Raw genomic sequence first — 15,987 nt, forward strand, 5'->3', positions numbered from 1 at the left:
GAACAAAGCTCACTCTGTAACAGACGAAGAGGTTTACTTACCAATTTAGAAATGAAGTGAGGAAGAGAAACAACACATTGATTAGCCTTTTATTTACAACATATGGCTAAAAGTTTTCACAAGATAACAATTGGAGGTGTTGGGAACACGAAAGAATTGTTGCAAAAGAAGTTAAATCGACGCCTTTTATTTACAATCATAGCTTTACCAACTAACGTTGGTAAATTGACCCGATTTCAACATTGTCGGATTTGTTATGAGTTTATAGTGATTTGTCATCGACGACTTGCGGTCCGTGCTTGTATTTTTGCTTTAATCGTTAAATAGTGATTTGTGGCTTCTGCTGGTTCATGACATAACTTAATGGCAATTTTTTGGTTATCGTCGAATAGCGATATTTGGCACCGCAGCATAATGATTTGGGGGTATTGTTCGACTGTCACTCTAAGTGTTATCTGAGGGGTTGTTCAAGTAAGCTTTTTTGGGGCATTGATCATGGTTGCGTTTCATTTCATGATCTAAGTAAGATTTCATTTGCGTGGTGATAGCAAACTCAGATCATAAAATGAATCGCAACCTTGATCAATGCCCCATAAAAACTTACTTGAACAACCTTTCTCAGCCCGCTTAGATTGACATTCAAACAATACCCACACATCACTATGCTGCAATGACATAGATCACTATTCAACGATAACCACAAATCGCAAAAACACAAGCACGGATCGCAAGTCGTCGATGACAAATCACTATAAACTCGTAACAAATCCGACAATGTTGAAATCGGGTTATGCAAAGAGGCATGACAACTAAACTAATAGCCGACACGAGATTCTTGCGTCCCATACCCATCTGTCGAATGCATCAGAGCCTGTCATGATAGAGAAAATATAAGACACTGCATTAAGTTTCACAAGAAATGCATACCTCCTCACCACATTGATTACATACCAATAGACTTGTAAAACTGAAGCGATCCTTGCCGGAAATCTGGTCGGGAGGAATGGAGGTTTCAACGTTTGCTGGTACTTTTGTAGGGTATTGCTGCATGTTGGACATTACACGAGTTAGATATTGACAAGCTTCACGTAATGGGAAGCAATATAATGTCTAAAATACCTGTTCATTTGAAGGGCTTTGTTGTTTTTTATTACAGGTTGGTTGTTTCTTAGTCCTTTTCTTTCCAACCAATTCTAGTGCACCCTTTGACCTCCGACGACTGCGATCAGAGGCAGGTCTTCTTTTGATACCCTTCGCTTCATGAATATGTTCATCATAATCAACAACGTTCACTACTGACTTGATGAAGATAATGTTTACGCTTTGACGCAACTTCTCGAGAGTGTCAAGCGAAACATGATTTTCACCTACGGTGTTCGATCCCATTATCTTCGGCTGGTATTCATTCGCTGCAACGGACTTAAGGTGAATTGACTCCACGTTTTCAAGTAACTCCATTGCAACTTTTCTCACAGATACATAGCATTCTTCACTTCTCGATGCCAAATCAGCAACATGCATGAATGACCTACATAGTTGTTGGTAACAAGAGGCTATGTGGCGCTTCTGGTCAACACCAGATTTACTCGCATTGTCCATAACGAGCATTTCAATGTTTGCGCGTCTCTTTTATCTTCGCATTAGGTAAGACTCAGGTATTTCTTGTATCTTCTCTTGATTGAGTGCCTTTAATGCATGACAACATAGAATACCTTTGAATTCATACATTTTGCACGAACATTCTACCCTTTCGTTGTCAACATTGTACGTGACATGTGCTTTTTGCCTTTCCTGATGCTTTTCGCCCTGACAAAAAATATGGTATTTGTGCATATTCTCGGTTTGCATGAGTCCTTCTATTTTGCAATTCATGACATGCAACACCTCTTTCTTGATCCATTCAAATACAGTTAGTGTATACAGAGTTGCAGGTCGCATCAATATTTTCATGCCAAAAGTTAGAGGTTGTGTATTGAAGCATTTCACGTCTTGTTCAAGCTCATTCTGTCTTAGACCGTCTACAAATAATTCATATTGTTCCATGAAACGAAACATTGTTAAACATGAATACAGGGTTTTCTTTAGGGTGGCATGCATAGATTCGGCTCTTTGTGTGCTTATCATACCTGCACAAAAGTATTGTCTTTCATATGCCAATGCCCACTTCTCTTTTTCTGCATATAAATTTTGTAACCACAGACAGTCAGTAAGGTCGTATGTCTTAATCATTTTGTCCCAATCTGACTTAAAGGTGACCTCGTCTATGCTATGAAATACACACCTTGTAAACTTTTTGTCAAACCCTGTATTCTGATTAAATATGTGTCCTATGTTTTTTGCTGCATTTTGAAAGATATGCCGCAAACATAGGCGATGATGTGCATCTGGCCACACATGAAGCACTGCAGCCGCAATTGCGTGATCACCATCTGTAAGTACAGTTTCAGGATGCTTCTCGTTCATTGCCTGTGTAAATACTCTAAACAACCACTCAAAGCTTTCTTTGGTCTGGTCATACACAAAAGCATTGCCTAATATACAACTCTGTGTGTGATGGTTCACTCCCACAAACTGCGCAAATGACCACTGTTCAGTATTAATCTTTATTGTAGTATCAACCACAAACACATCATTGAAGCATTCATAATCTACTCTAGACTTTGAATCTGCCCAAAACATATTCACATCATATCCATCTTCGTCCACTTGCATTGCACTAAAGAAACCATGTTCATTGCTTGATTTATTCTGTAAGTAACGAACCAAACAACATATTTCTCCGTTCTTCATGTTATCTGTCATCTTCCTTCTCAAGTGGTTTCTTAGATCCAAAGGTGTGAATGGCACATTTTTGCGACCACCATCTATGCGGGTAAACAAATTGTATGTCTTCCTTGGTGCAATGTCGGCGCTATCGGCTATTTCAGCCATTGCAGCATGCGCTATAGTTACTTTACGATGTGACCTTAGCATATGAGTCATAAATGATGCAGATAAATCATGATTATGATCACTGATTAAAGTACGCACGACAAATTTCCCATTCGGATGTCTTCTTAAAACCAATCTCGCCTAACATCCACATCTTGATTCTGGCATGCTCCTTGTTGGATTTCCCATTGATTTCTTCCAACCTTGCTTGGAACAGACATATGTCTTTCTAACCAAGACACCCTGTGCATTTTTTGACCAAGAAAACCTTCTCACACTGAAGCCAACTTTTAAGGCATAATCATTGTAAATTTTATATGCATCTTCCTCGTTATTAAACTGCATTCCTTCTACAACAACATAGTCAAGTGTAATTCCAGGTACATTCCCAGTTCCTACGGTTTTATTAAGTATACTGACATCAAAATCTACCTCATTACTGAATTGCATTTCTTCTCCTAGAACATTCAAGTCAAGTATACTTCTGTGTACATTCCTGGTGCCTACACTTTTATTATGTGCACTGTCATGGTAGTCTACCTCATCATTGAATTGCATTTCTTCCACTAGAACATTCAAGTCAAGAGTGGGTCTAATGCCTGCACCCTTCTTTTCATGTGCATCGTTAGTGCAGATGTTCAATTCTTCAGTTGCGTCATAAGTATAAATATTCAATTCTCCAGATCTTTCGATTGATTGAGCTACATCGTCTTTATTACAACCTGGTGATAAGCTCAACAATGTTTTAAGCAATATATCAATTTGTGTTTGCAGTAAAATAGCAAACAAATCGATATTAACTAATAAAAATGTATCTCACAAAAATGGGAGTCTGTTACTAATACAGCGGTTTGAGATACAATGCATATGATGAGTTCATGTAGGATACCTGATGGGGTAGAGGCCCTTCCTAGCATTTGTAAACAAGCATTCTTGTCAACAAGTCCCAACGTCTTACAAATATCGATAAGTTTCCAACCATCGTAAGGACATGATCTACCTGCAATAACCAAACAATACCTTAATGGCACACAAGACGACATGTCTTCTTCATCGATAGCATGATGAGATGAAAAGCTACTCACGCTGTCTTAATGGCACTGGTTGTAATGTTTGTGCATCATTGCTTTCTTCCATAATGCCTAACAACAATGACAAATAAAAGAACACAGTGGAATGTTTTGTAAGCAATATATCAATTTGCGTTAGCAAGCGACATAGGTTTACTATGATTTAATCAGGATGCATATAACAACAGATACCACTAGGGTTAAGCAAGTCAAAGCAACAATTTAATGAATGAAAGTATCAAAGCAAGTGCGGTTTGATGTTTGCTTATACTGAGCATCGACTTGTCGCTTACCATGCCAATAAAATACACATGTCCTACATGTGTGTTGATGATAACGCGAGGCTCTAAAGCGAGTTCAATAGAAGTCGTTGAGATAACAGCGATATGCATGCGAAAATCGCCCCGCCATGCGTGTAACGATGTGTTTCTGCATCCACACGTTTTCAAAGTCTGTGTACAAATATCTTACAAATACATATTACAAAACATATAATATCTTACAAAACGATATGTATAGCGATTTGTAAGATATTGAAAATCGATACGGAAGTTCAGCATAATAACTTACAACTCGACGATACAAAACCATACTATCTAAAAGGTCGATAAATATATCGCACAATAAATTACAAATCGATAAGGAAGAACTTGAGCATAATAGCAAACAAATCGATATTAACTAACAAAAATGTATCTCACAAAAATGGGAGTCTGTTACTAATACAGCGGTTTGAGATACAATGCATATGATGAGTTCATGTAGGATACCTGATCGGGTAGAGGCCCTTCCTAGCATTTGTAAACAAGCATTCTTGTCAACAGGTCCCAGCGTCTTACAAATATCGATAAGTTTTCAACCATCGTAAGGACATGATCTACCTGCAATAACCAAACAATGCCTTAATGGCACACAAGACGACATGCCTTCTTCATCGATAGCATGATGAGATGAAAAGCTACTTACGCTGCCTTAATGGCACTGGTTGGAATGTTTGTGCATCATTGCTTTCTTCCATAATGCCTAACAACAACGACAAATAAAAGAAGACAGTGGAATGTTTTGTAACACAAGGTAGGCACGAGAAGGCGACAATGTCTTGTACAATAGGATAAAAAACAAGGTGGAAAGCTCGACTGGAGACGAAGGCAAAGTTTGGGTTGATAATGGGAGCAACTGTTACAGCAGATGGCGCAGGAGTTTAATGAATAAGGAACGTCTCCACTTTAAATGGTTAACATCAAACTTTCTGGATGGAGGACTTTTTTGTCCTTTTATCGTCCCGTCGTTTCACAACTTTTGAATGGCGGATATTTTTGTCATTTCCTCGAACCGTCATTTCAGGGCAAGAAAAGCAAGTAAGGGTGATTAAGTCTTTGCAACAGCACCAGAGTCCGATGCAAAGTTATGTCAACATACACGGGAATACGAGCCCCATGTGCATGAATATGTGAAGCTCATTCGATCCCCCGAACACAGACGTGGGATTCAGTGAATCATCGGGGGCGAACATACACCACCTTCTCAAGAAATTGGACCCTACCAATTGAGAAAGGAATTGGGTTGTGGTTCGGGCCAGATAGGACCCACCTCGTTCGGTGTGGGCTCTGTTCAGCCGAGCCCTATCTGGATTCATTGCTTAGTGGCACTACACGCTACAAAGACCGGAATACTCGTTGGATTAATCCTAATAAGCTCGGGCTCCTCTGTCCACAAAAATGAACGTGCAAGTGTATGTAAAACATAGACAAGGCATGGATTGAAAAAAAATAAGTAGCACACGAGGACTAACTCTTGAATCATCTGATTATGATGCATAAGCAAGAATTTTTAAGGCTTGAAAATCAACCATTCAAAATTTTCATAAATATTCAAGCATAAAAAAATTATATTTTTTACCGAAAATGCATTAATCAACAGGTAATTTTGGCAAATTCACCATGCTGAACACATCTGTATAGTCAGATTTGTATAAAAAGTGTTGGAAACACCCACTTATCCTAATGGTCATCTCTCTCTCTCTCTCTCTCTCTCTCTCTCTCTCTCTCTCTCTCTCTCTATATATATATATATATATATATATATATATATATATATATATATATATATATCAGGGGCGTAGCTAGGATTCATGTGAGGGGGGCGCAAACAGGGGTGTAGGAAAAAAAATTTATTTGTGTGATAGTCGGGGGTTCGGGGGCAGCGCCCCGAAAATTTTTTTTTTGAGATAAAATAAAAAATGGCTACAATTATTAATAAAAATCTATTTCATATGAACAAATCAAACTATTTGCTGCAGTCAAGGCTGGGCTAGGACTGGACTGGGCTACAAAAATGGATAAAAATCTATTTCATATGGAATCAGGGCTGGGCTAGGACTGGGCTTTAAAAACAAAAAACAAAAAAAATTAACTGTTTCGGGAGGCAGGAAGCCCAGTCCTGCCCCCCCCCCCCCCCCTAGCTACGCCCTTGCTATATATATATATATATATATATATATATATATATATATATATATATATATATATATATATATATATATATATATATATATATATATATATATATATTGTGTGTGTGTGAGAGTAATGTTACAACGGAGCACCTACTCCTACCAACTAGAAATCATAGTTGTAGGTTGCATCTTCTCAATCAGACCTTATGGATGTACTTAACATAATTTATTTGATAGGAATCATGTTTTTTGGACATCAAATTAGGTTTTTTAAGTCTTGAAATTTTGGTATATTGTGAGTCATTGATCTTTGAAAATCTTAAAAAACCTACTGTATGCTCTAGTCACATGATCCAAAACTTGTTTTTGGCTAAATAATGATGGTAAGGTCTGATCAACAAAAAAAATACTCAAATTTTGAAAATTTAAAGCTTCTATTAAGTGTAGGTGCTTTGGTAGCACCTTATCATTATTTTATATATATATATATATATATATATATATATATATATATATATATATATATATATATATATATATATATATATATATGTGTGTGTGAAAAGGGACTGTCCAACTAAAGGAAAGTTTAAAATATACAATGGATGATAATTGATTGTGTTTCTTCTTTAATGATAGTTTTTCATCAATGAGACTTTACATGTTGAATTTTTATCATGAGTAACATGGTTTTGATTATGATTTTTTTTATGTTTAGACGTATTTTTGAAAGCGCTGAAATTCAACGGTCCATATAACAAAGTTTTAAATGCATCGTGAGCCATCCATTTTTCACGTTTCTAAAAACATATTTATATATATGTTTAAAGCATATTTCTTACTAAATAAAATTATAAAGAACAAATATATGAAAAGGTAAAGCACTGAAAAAAAGAAAAACCATCCAATAATCATCATTAGTTGTAGATTTTGGATCTTTTTTTGCCAAACGCTGGGCAGAGTTTTTGACCCAATTCTTTGTCCGTTTCAAGGAGGTCAAGTCTAGAAATTGTGACCACTTAAGGTGGGAGGTAGGCAGAGTTTCGGAATTTAGAGAATACCAAAAGTAACATAGAAAGGGATGACATTTTGAACAAGGCATGGTTGGGTATTAGATGTTGGTGAAGAAGGCTTGACCAGCTTTTGTTCTTATTAGAGATTGTGACACTTGCACGTTACACGTCAAGAATAGTATTGAGCAAATATACTTGTAACCCATGCAGCGATTGTCATATTTTGAATGGAACTCGTCCTGCTGGCAACAACTCAATCCTCACCCTCCCCCATCATCAATCTTTCGTGAGGTCAAAGGGCCACTTGAACCAAACGAAGTGACCATTCCCATCCAAACCCAGGGTGTCTTCTTTCTAAGCACCCCATGTTCTACACTTTCTACTTCTCGCTCAACGGTCTAGGAGATACGTATTCGGCAACACATGTGACACTGAAACACAGACAAACATTGAAAGCAAGAAAAGTTCTCTGACTATGAAAACTTTTAATATGATATTTTTTTTTAAATAAAAAAAGTTTTAATTAGCATGAAAAAACAAAATGAAAAATATACGAAAAATGAGGGAGAGGAAGGTCGATTGGCCTCTTTTAAAAAAGAGAGTCGATCGCCCCCGATGATTCACTGAATCCCACGTCCGTGTTCGGGGGATCGAATGAGCGCCATGCCATGTATTCATGCACATGGGGCTCGTATTCCCGTGTATGTTGACATAACTTTGCATCGGACTCTGGTGCTGTTGCAAAGACTTAATCACCCTTACTTGCTTTTCTTGCCCTGAAATGACGGTTTGAGGAAATGACAAAAATATCCTCCATTCAAAAGTTGTGAAACGACGGGTGGGGAAAAGGACAAAAAAGTCCTCCTTCCAGAAAGTTTGATGTTAACCATTTAAAGTGGAGACGTTCGCCTGCGCCATCTGCTGTAACAGTGCTCCCATTATCAACGTTCCAGTGTTACAAAACATTCCAGTGTCTTCTCTTCATTACTGTTGTCGTTAGGCATCATGGAAGAAAGCAATGATTCACAAACATTCCAACCAGTGCCATTAAGGCACAGTGAGTAGCTTTTTATCTCATCATGCTATCGATGAAGAAGGCATGTCGTCTTGTGTGCCATTAAGGAATTGTTTGGTTATTGCAGGTAGATCTTGTTATTAAGAAGGTTGGAAACTTATCGATATTTGTAAGACGCTAGGACCTGTTGACAAGAACGCTTGTTTGCAGATGCTAGGAAGGGCCTCTACCCCATCAGGTATCCTACAGTCACTCATCATATGCATTGTATCTCAAACCGCTGTATTAGTAACAGACTCTCATTTTTGTGAGATACATTTTTGTTAGTTAATATCGATTTGTTTGCTATTATGTTCAAGTTCTTGCTTATCGATTTGTAATTTATTGTGCGATATATTTATCGACCTTTTAGATAGTATGTTTTTGTATTGTCGAGTTATAAGTTATAAAAACTGAACTGCCGTATCGATTTTCAATATCTGACAAATCGCTATACATATCGTTTTGTAAGATATTATATGTTTTGTAATATGTATTTGTAAGATATTTGTACACAGACTTTGAAAACGTTTGGGTGCAGAAACACATCTTGACACGCATGGCGGGGCGATTTTCGCATGCATATCGTTGCTCTCTCAGCGACTTCTATTGAACTAGCTTTAGAGCCTCGTGGATATTATGAGAGCGTTATCGTCAACACACATGTACGACATGTTTATTTTATTGGCATGGTAAGCGACACGTCGATGCTCAGCACAAGCAAACATCAAACCGCACTTGCTTTGATACTTTCATTCATTAAATCGTTGCTTTGACTTGCGTAACCCTAGTGGTATCCGTTCTTATATGCATCCTGATTAAATCGTAGTAAACCTATGCCGCTTGCTAACGGAAATTGATATATTGCTTACAAAACATTCCACTGTCTTCTTTTATTTGTTGTTATTGTTAGGCATTAAGGAAGAAAGCAATGATGCACAAACATTCCAACCAGTTCCATCAAGGCGGCGTGAGTAGCTTCCCAGCATCATGCTATCGATGAAGAAGGCATGTCGTCTTGTGTGTCATTAAGGCTTTGTTTGGTTATTGCAGGTAGATCTTGTTCTTACGAAGGTTGGAAACTTATCGATATTTGTAAGACGCTGGGACCTGTTGACAGGAATGCTTGTTTACAAATGCTAGGAAGGGCCTCTACCCCATCAGGTATCCTACATGAACTCATCATATGCATTGTATCTCAAACCGCTGTATTAGTAACAGACTCTCGTTTTTGTGAGATAATATCGACTTGTTTGCCATGTTACTGCAAACACAAATTGATATATTGCTTAAAACATTATTGAGCTTATCATCAGGTTGTAATAAAGACGATGTAGCTCAATCAATAGAAATATCTGGAGAATTGAATATCTATGCTTATGACCCAACTGAAGAATTGAACATCTGCACTGACGATGCACATGAAAAGAAGGGTGCAGGCATTAGACCCACTATTGACTTGAATGTTCCAGTGGAAGAAATGCAATTCAATGATGAGGTAGACTACCATGACAGCGCACATAATAAAAGTGTATGCACTGGGAATGTACACGGAAGTACACCTGACTTCAATGTTCCAGGAGAAGAAATGCAATTCAATAATGATCCTGATTTTGATGTCAGTACACTTAATAAAACCGTAGGAACTGGGAATGTACATGGAATTGCACTTGACTATGTTCTTGTAGAAGGAATGCATTTTAATAACGAAGAAGATGCATATAAATTTTACAATGATTATGCCTTAAAAGTTGGCTTCAGTGTGAGAAGGTTTTCTTGGTCAAAAAATGCACAAGGTGTCTTGGTTAGAAAGACATATGTCTGTTCCAAGCAAGGTTGGAAGAAATCAATAGGAAATCCAACTAGGAGCATGCCAGAATCAAGATGTGGATGTCAGGCGAGATTGGTTTTGAGAAGACATCTGAATGGGAAATTTGTCGTGCGTACTTTAATCAGTGATCATAATCATGATTTATCTGCATCATTTATGACTCCTATGCTAAGGTCACATCGTAAAGTAACTGTAGCTCATGCTGCAATGACTGAAATAGCCGATAGCGCCGGCATTGCACCAAGGAAGACATACAATTTGTTTACCCGCATTGATGGTGGTCGCGAAAATGTGTCATTCACACCTTTGGATCTTAGAAACCACTTGAGCAGGAAGAGGACAGATAACATGAAGAACGGAGAAATATGTTGTTTGGTTCGTTACTTACAGAATAAATCAAGTAATGAACATGGTTTCTTTAGTGCAATGCAAGTGGACGCAGATGGATATGCCATGAATATGTTTTGGTCAGATTCAAGGTCTAGATTAGATTATGAATGCTTCAATGATGTGCTTGTGTTTGATACTACAGTAAAGATTAACACTGAACAGTAGCCATTTGCGCAGTTTGTGGGAGTGAACCATCACGCACAGAGTTGTATATTAGGCGGTGCTTTTGTGTATGACCAGACCAAGGAAACCTTTGAGTGGTTGTTCAGAGTATTTACACAGGCAATGAACGGGAAGCATCCTGAAACTGTACTTACAGATGGTGATCACGCAATTGCGGCTGCAGTGCTTCATGTGTGGCCAGATGCACATCATCGCCTGTGTTTGTGGCATATCTTTCAAAATGCAACAAAGAACATAGGACACATATTTAATCAGAATACAGGGTTTGACAAACATTTTACAAAGTGTGTACTTTATAGCGTAGACGAGGTCACCTTTAAGTCAGATTGGGACAAAATGATTAAGGCATACGACCTTGTTGACTGTCTGTGGTTACAAAATTTATATGCAAAAAAAGAGAAGTGGGCATTGGCATATGGAAGACAATACTTTTGTGCAGGTATGATAAGCACACAAAGAGCCGAATCTATGCATGCCACGCTGAAGAAAACCCTGTATTCATGTTTAACAATGTTTCATTTCATGGAACAATATGAATTATTTGTAGACGGTCTAAGACAGAATGAGCTTGAACAAGACGTGAAATGCTTCAATACACGACCTCTAACTTTTGGCATGAAAATATTGATGCGACCTGCAGCTCTGTATACATTAACTGTATTTGAATGGATCAAGAAAGAGGTGTTGCATGTCATGAATTGCAGAATAGAAGAACTGGTGCAAACCGAGAATATGCACAAATACCATATTTTTTGTCAGGGCGAAAAGCATCAGGAAAGGCAAGAAGCGCATGTCACGTACAATGTCGACAACGGAAGGGTAGAATGTTCATGCAAAATGTATGAATTCAAAGGTATCCTATGCTGTCATGCATTAAAGGCACTCAATCAAGAGAAGATACAAGAAATACCTGAGTCTTACGTAATGCGAAGATGGACGAGACGCGCGAAGATTGAAATGATCGTTATGGACAATGCGAGTAAATCTGTTGTTGACGAGAAGTGCCACATAGCCTCCCGTTACCAACAACTGTGTAGGTCATTCATGCATGTTGTTGATTTGGCATCGAGAAGCGAAGAAGGCTATGCATGTGTGAGAAAAGCTGCAACGGAGTTACTTGAAAAAGTGGAGTTAATTCACATTAAGTCTGTTGCAGCGAATGAATACCAGCCGAAGATAATGGGATCAAACAACGTAGGTCAAAATCATGTCTCGCTTGACACTCCCGAGAAGTTGCGTCGAAGCGTAAACATTATCTTCAACAAGTCAGTAGTGAACGTTGTTGATTATGATGGACATATTCATGAAGCGCAGGGTATCAAAAGAAAACCTGCCTCTGATCGCAGTTGTCGGAGGGCAAAGGGTGCACTAGAATTGGTTGGCAAGAAAAGGACTAAGAAACAACCAACCTGTAATAAAAAAACAACAAAGCTCTTCGAATGAACAGGTATGTAAAACATTATATTGCTTCCCATTGCGTGAAGCTTGTCAAATAGCTAACTCGTGTAATGTCCATCATGCAGCAATACCCTGCAGAAGTACCGACAAACGTTGAAACCTACATTCCTTCCGACCAGATTTCCGGCAACGATCGCTACAGTTTTACAAGGCTTTTGGTATGTAATCGATGTTGCGAGGAGGTACGCATTTCTTGTGAAACATAATTCAGTGTCTAATATTTTCTCTTTCATGACAGGCTACGATGCAGTCGACAGATAGGTTTGGGACACAGGAATCTCGTGTGGGCTATTAACTTAGTTGTCATGCCGCTTTGCATGACCCGATCTCCACAATGCCGGATTTTTTGAGAGTTTATAGTCGTTTGTCATTGACGACTTGCGGTTCGTGGTTGAATTTGTTCAAATCGATAGATAGCGGGTTTTTGCTTCTGCAGGAAGGCGAATGATGACATCACTGTATGGCGATTTGTGGTTATCGCTGAATAGCGATATGTGGCATCGCAGCGTAGAACATTGTTGATTATTGTTGGACTGTCAATCTTAGCGTGATGTGAAGGATTGTTCAAGTGTGCTGCGATGTGTGGCATCGCAGCGTAGGACTGTCAATCACTGTGCTGCGATGTGACAGATCGCTATTCAACGATAACCACAAATCGCCATACACCTCTAGTCAACTTCTTCTCCAGCAAATCTTTCGCGTTCCCGACACCTCCACTTGCCTTTTGAAATCATTATTGTTATCTTGTGAAAAGTTGTATCCATATATTATAAATAAAAGGCTACTCAATGTGTATTTTCCAACGGATACCCATAAATGTTTGAGTTGTCGTACAGTATTCATTGATCATGTTGGTTGAGCAGTACATCTTTTAGGTCATAAATAGTCGCACAAGCACTGGAAGGTGTGTTTGTCTTCTACTTCGTGAACCAGCAACAACCAAATCGACGGTTCCTTCATAAACCTGGAGATCCGCCCTCGAACATAGAAAATTATAGTCGGTGAGGCAGACGAAGACAGCTACACGACCAACAATGGCGAATCCTGGGTATATTGTCTACACATAGTCTACATGTTCAGCAAAATCCTTCTCTTTCATGCATTTTTTGCGATTTGTTTTTGTGTACTATATAATGTAATTTAAATATCGGTCGTTGCAATGTCCGCATTCATTTCAGTCGAACATCCACCGACGAAGTTGGGCAAAAACTTAGTCAATCACTCCTGGAGGACATCAACCGAATGCGCAGTGAATTCGCACAATGCAACATGATCAGTAATTTTGTTAGTATGAAACTAGTAGTAGTTGTCTATAAACGTAAGCCATGTGTACGTATGATCAATACAACACCATATTTGCTGCAAACAGACTATATCCGATTTCGTAAATTATATTAAAAGCAACGCACCAAGCCAGACTGTGAGCGTCGTCAGCCCATATTTCATGGTATATCGGTTGTATTTTATGTTGCTTTTCATTATTGATTTAGTCCAATTGATTCGTATGTTAACGTTGGTGTTAGCAATGTTTCTTTCGGTTTGCAGACTATATTACGTCGTTTGCCATACTCCAGTGGATTTCAAGACGGCAAACCTTATTGGGTTAACGGTAATCACTGCAGAGACCTTATGACAAGTGAAAAGGTAAGCAAACAAACCTACAGTGCAATATTACAGTGTGACAGTGGTAACAACATTTTTTCGATCTATTTGCAGATACTGATTCCTACACTCTGGCAGTCTGAAAAGCATTGGGTCTTATACGTGATGGATTTACGCGAAAAACAACTATGGTGTTACAATTCGTTGGAAGTTGACAGTGGTTTACGGCTAGACATTTTCCATCTCGTAAGATTCCATCTATATGAGTATCGTGTAGTGTACTAGGGTCATGAATTTACTTTCGGTCGCATTATTCTCCGATTGGTTTCCTCATAGCCATTTTGGGAGTCGATGTCAGCGAGTGGATCTATCGCACGGCATACCATGCTCCTTTACAAGATAATGGCGTTGATTGCGGCGTATTTGTAATGAAGTACATTGAAGCGATATACAATGGTGCAGAACCCTGTTTCGACGTTGTATGCCATTCCTTGGCCTCTGTTATTGGCAATTAAGGGCATGTCTATTGCTTCTAGTTTACAATCTGTTTTTGCAGGTTGATATACCCGGATTCCGCGAAGAACTCTGCAAAAAGTTGACGTCCTTTCTAATTTCGGAGGAGAAACTGACGGAGGCGAGGATCTAAAAGGCTTGTAATTGATAAAAGATGTGCGCTCAACCCGCGGGATTGACAGTCGTAGGGTGAGACTACGATGTGTGCAATGAACAAAGACTTCTAATGTTCGAAATGATAATATTCAACATCGCTATGAAATGTTGTATGCTTAAACATCGTTTTAATGTCGCGTTCTTATTTTACGAATAGTACAAAGCGATACGCTTGGTGGTCTAACGTCAAACTACACTGCTACGACCATGAAAACCTGTGGCAGCATTTGAAAATTGCTTGAATTTTAAACGACGGTTTCTTCAATTATGATCTTACAGACCTATGAAAAAGGTATAAACAGATACGACAACTGCGTCGAAGCCGCCTATGCACTCGATTCAAGAATAAGTCGTGTATGCAGGAATTGTTGATTATGTCGGTTCCTTATTCGCGAAGCAAAGTGGAACTGTGTGTTGTGTCATTCAAATATTAATGAAACGTCCTATCACCCTCCATCAGTTTTCGAGTATATACGTCAGTTTCATTAAACCAAAAGCTAATCTTAAATAAAAAAGTACTCCGCATTAATGAAAACAATGTCATGCCAGAGGGCTATTCTGAATGGTAGTCAATGCGATTGGACTGAATCTTTGGGTCTCAAATAAATCCACAAGTACGTCTAAAGAAATCGCCTTAGGTGTACATTACCGTTGGTTCATCAATACAGCGATTTCTAAGAACAAACCTTTCTTATTGATAAGTTCACGTAATGCGATATTTAGAAATATCTTTCGCCAGAGAAAAATATGTTGGTCGTACTTGTGCTGGTCGAAAGCACCAGCAACCCAACACAATATGCTGGTCGAAACAGAGAAAAACTACAGAAAATGGGTTACCGCCTGAACTAGGAACCCAAATCTATCATCAAAATTGCACCCAAACACCCAAATAGCCCTTCAAATCAGTCCCAATCTATCACACACCAAAAAATGACCAGATTACAATTGATTTGGGCAAACAAAACCCATCGATAGCATCACAATCACAAACTTTTTGCATTCAGGGTACTGTTCATCAGTTTTTTCAGAAAATAAAAAAAAAATCCACTAAAATTTGAGATTTCATCCGACCATTAAAATTCTTGATTCATTCAATCACAAAAATCAAGAGCTAATGGAATCCAACATCAATCGACCAAAAGTTCAAGACTTCAAGGTTGGTACGGACGTCAGCTGTGGAGAACACAAACTGAGGTGGGTCCCAGCACGACCGATGCAGATGAAGCTTCTTCCTCTCACCGATCTTCAACAAAGCACCCTTTCATTTTCAATAGAGCTCTGATACCATATTGAAATCGGGAAACCAGCAATAACAAAAGGAGAAGACAGGA

Source organism: Nuphar pumila, chromosome 13 (assembly GCF_984573655.1).
Source record: "Nuphar pumila chromosome 13, dmNupPumi1.hap1.1, whole genome shotgun sequence".
Taxonomy (NCBI): Eukaryota; Viridiplantae; Streptophyta; class Magnoliopsida; order Nymphaeales; family Nymphaeaceae; genus Nuphar; species Nuphar pumila.